Here is a 4,159-nt window from a genome sequence, read left to right as displayed (position 1 = left end):
GTTCTTTATGCTGATGATACAAGTATAGTGGTGGTGGTGATTAGTGTTTAACGTCCCGTCGACAACGAGGTCATTAGAGACGGAGCGCAAGCTCGGGTTAGGGAAGGATTGGGAAGGAAATCGGCCGTGCCCTTTCAAAGGAACCATCACGGCATTTGCCTGAAACGATTTAGGGAAATCACGGAAAACCTAAATCAGGATGGCCGGAGACGGGATTGAACCGTCGTCCTCCCGAATGCGAGTCCAGTGTGCTAACCACTGCGCCACCTCGCTCGGTACAAGTATAGTAATCACGCCCAACAAGCAAGAATCAGCTGAGGAAATTGTAAATAATGTCTTTCAGAAAATTATTAAGTGGTTCTCTGCAAATGGACTCGCTAAATTTTGAGAAAACACAGTTTATACAATTCTGTACAGTAAATGGCATAACACCATTGATAAATAGAGGCTGTGAACAAAAGTCTGTTGCTAAGGCAGAATACTCAAAATTTCTGGGTGTGTGCATTGATGAGAAATTGAATTGGAAAAAAACACACCGATGATCTGCTGAAACAGTTAGGTTCAGCTACTTGTGCTCTTATGGTTATTGCAAATTTTGGTGGTAAATATATCAGTAAATTAGCCTACTGTGCCTATTTTCATTCACTGCTTTCATATGGCATCATATTTTGGGGCAATTAGTTATTAAGAGAGAAACTATTCATTGCACAAAAGCGTGTAATCAGAATAATAGCTGGAGTCCACCCAAGATCACCTTGCAGACATTTATTTAAAGAACTCGGGATATTCGCAGTACCTTCGCAATACATATATTCACTTATGAAATTTGTCATTAATAACCCATCCCAATTCAAAAGTAACAGCGAAGTGCATAGCTACAACACTAGAAGAAAGGATGATCTTCACTATTCTGGATTCGATCTCACTTTGGCACAGAAAGGGATGAATCATGCTTCCACAAAAATCTTTGGTCATATGCCAAATAGTATTAAAAGTCTGACAGATAGCCAACCAACATTTAAAAGCAAATTAAAAGAATTTCTGAATGACAACTCCTTCTACTCAATAGTTGAATTCTTAGATATGAAGTAGTAACTAAAAAAATAAAAAAAAAAAAGAAAAAGAAAAAAGAAAAAAGAAAAAATTAATTATTTTGTGTAAAGAAAACTTACGTTAAAAAGACACGTTCGACATCATTACGAAATGTTGTATTCATGATCTATGGAACAAGGATTAATGTATGTATGTATGTACTTGAGTAGAAGAAGTGATCGTTTGGTAGGACACGTTCTGAGGCATCAAGGGATCACCAATTTAGTATTGGAGGGAAGCGTGGCGGGTAAAAATCGTAGAGGGAGACCAAAAGATGATTACACTAAGCAGATTCAGAAGCATGTAGGTTGCAGTAGTTATCGGAGATGAAGAGGCTTGTACAGGATAGAGGGGCATGGAGAGCTGCATAAAACCAGTTTTTGGACTGAAGACCACAATAACAACAGCAAGAACAGCAGCAGCAACAACAACAACAACAACAACAACTGCAACCACCACCAGAGGCATTTCTTTAAGAAAGACACTGGGAATGCAAACTTTGTAAGACCAGTGAATACAGGGTGTTACAAAAAGGTACGGCCAAATTTTCAGGAAACATTCCTCACACACAAATAAAAGATGTAATGTGGACATGTGTCCGGAAACGCTTAATTTCCATGTTAGAGCTCATTTTAGTTTGTTCTTCCACCTAGCTCAATGGAGCACGTTATCATGATTTAATACGGGATACTCTACCTGTGCTGCTAGAACATGTGCCTTTACAAGTACGAAACAACATGTGGTTCATGCACGATGGAGCTCCTGCACATTTCAGTCGAAGTGTTCGTACGCTTCTCAATAACAGATTCGGTGACCGATAGATTGGTAGAGGCGGACCAATTCCATGGCCTCCACGCTCTCCTGACCTCAACCCTCTTGACTTTCATTTATGGGGGGCATTTGAAAGCTCTTGTCTACGCAACCCCGGTACCAAATATAGAGACTCTTCGTGCTCATATTGTGGACGGCTGTGATACAATACGCCATTCTCCAGGGCTGCATCAGGGATTCCATGCGGCGGAGGGTGGATGCATGTAGCCGCGTGGGATTAGCCGAGCGGTCTGAGGCGCTACAGTCATGGACTGTACGGCTGGTCCCGGCGGAGGTTCGAGTCCTCCCTCGGGCATGGCTGTGTGTGTTCGTCCTTAGGATAATTTAGGTTAAGTAGTGTGTAAGCTTAGGGACTGATGACCTTAGCAGTTAAGTCCCATAAGATTTCACACACATTTGAACATTTTTTTTGGATGCATGTATCCTCGCTAACGGAGGACATTTTGAACATTTCCTGTAACAAAGTGTTTGAAGTCACGCTGGTACGTTCTGTTGCTGTGTGTTTCCATTCCATTATTAATGTGATTTGAAGAGAAGTAATAAAATGAGCTCTAACATGGAAAGTAAGCGTTTCCGGACACATGTCCACATAACATATTTTCGTTCTTTGTGTGTCAGGAATGTTTCCTGAAACTTTGGCCGTACCTTTTTGTAACACCCTGTATAAGACAGCACCATTTAAAACTGCTATGTTAGTAACACCTGATTTCTCGGCTGTTGATCTCCATGACTACTTTATTGTAATACATCCAGAAAAGGTGTAATGCTTTCTTTGATGGCAGGGAGTCTAGAACGAGGAGGCAGAGAATGGAATATGTAAATTACTCTTAACTGGTAATTAGTGTCCCATTTTTCGGAAGCTCTTTATAAAAATCGCATATACACATAATTAGCTACTTAACTGATCTGTAAGATCATAGCGCCCAGAATTGCAGTAGTACGTTGTCCTCATCTGGCACGCGAGAAAGCTGCGATTCGTCTTGGCATGGCTTCTGTGAGTACGTGGACGGGGGAAGATGGGAATAACCTGTTCATGTACAGGTCACGCAAGTCCTCCAGACTATGGAGTGGCCTGTGAGCTGTTGGCTGGTGCTGTGAGGCAGTATTGCGTGTGTGTTGGATAGAGTTCGTATTTCGCGAATAATGGCGTCAGTATGTCATCTGCACTTTTCTATTTTGCTCATCGACACACTGTAATGAAAGTATGCACAGATATCGCTTTCATGAATGGTTTTTATATTGTTTCTTGGGATGTTGTCGACAAAACTATTTTTACAGTACACACGATGAATACTACGATAAATACAGACTAGTGTTATGGATAGATACATTTCCCATCAGGGTAGCAGCATAAGCTAGCTCCAAACCTTGGATACAGCTTTATCTGTAGCCTGAAAGGGGTTAAGGGAAGGGAGGAGGAGGTTGAGAATTTTCTTCAAATTCGAGCGTAGCGTGACACTCGCGAATGCTTGCACGGCACGTGGGATACAATGTGTTTTTCCTGACGTCACGTGAACTTTTTTGGTCGTTAGTACGCCAAGTTAGAGCATGAGCGTGGGAGAGGGCTGAGGCAATGAGAATACACGCAAGGCAGCGACAAGCCACACGTTCTGTAGCTACAGCACTGAGTGGTTAAGAAGCCTGAATATTTAACAAGTTTCTGAGTTGCATTCACCCGTCAGATTGGGGAGTCCATCCCGGATCTTCGTGGAGAGGAGGAGGAGGTGGTATGTCCACTGAGACCTGGACGCCTCGTGATATCGGCAATTTCGAATTTATCAGGCGAAATCTAGAATTTTAGAACAGCTTAGCTGGTGAAACTCCCTGGCAGATTAAAACTGTGTGCCGGACCGAGACTCGAACTCGGGACCTTTGCCTTTCGCGGGCAAGCGCTCTACCAACTGAGCTACCCAAGCACGACTCACGACCCGACCCGAAATCGTTGCAGCACAAACCAGCAGCCGTGCGTCCTCTAATGTGCGCATTGCTGTTCCTCTTTACCTCTCGCGCTCACTTCATTGACTGTTTTAAAACTATGGGCAATGAATTTGTAATTAAATACTAATTTAATTGCCTATTCAAATTCACTTATTTACATATTGATTACAAACTAGTCTAGGGAAGTTAGTTATAAATATGTAATTTAGTCTCATTAGTACGCGTCAAGTTGCGTGGTAACGAATCAAAATGTTCGCTTCACTACGGCAGGGACCAGTCGTGTCAGTGGTCTGAATAT

At 42.3% G+C, this 4,159-nt stretch overlaps 1 non-coding gene across 1 annotated transcript; it reads right to left on the bottom strand.

Moving 5' to 3' along the window:
- Positions 1-3,765: 3,765 nt before the first annotated feature.
- Trnas-cga (transfer RNA serine (anticodon CGA)) lies at positions 3,766-3,840 on the bottom strand. The gene has a single exon. It is a non-coding gene; the product is annotated as a tRNA-Ser (tRNA).
- Positions 3,841-4,159: the final 319 nt, after the last annotated feature.

The sequence above is a fragment of the Schistocerca serialis genome, chromosome 3 (assembly GCF_023864345.2).
Source record: "Schistocerca serialis cubense isolate TAMUIC-IGC-003099 chromosome 3, iqSchSeri2.2, whole genome shotgun sequence".
NCBI lineage: Eukaryota > Metazoa > Arthropoda > Insecta > Orthoptera > Acrididae > Schistocerca > Schistocerca serialis.
Note: the sequence above shows the minus strand (reverse complement) of the source record. Positions and strands in the feature narration are given on the sequence as shown.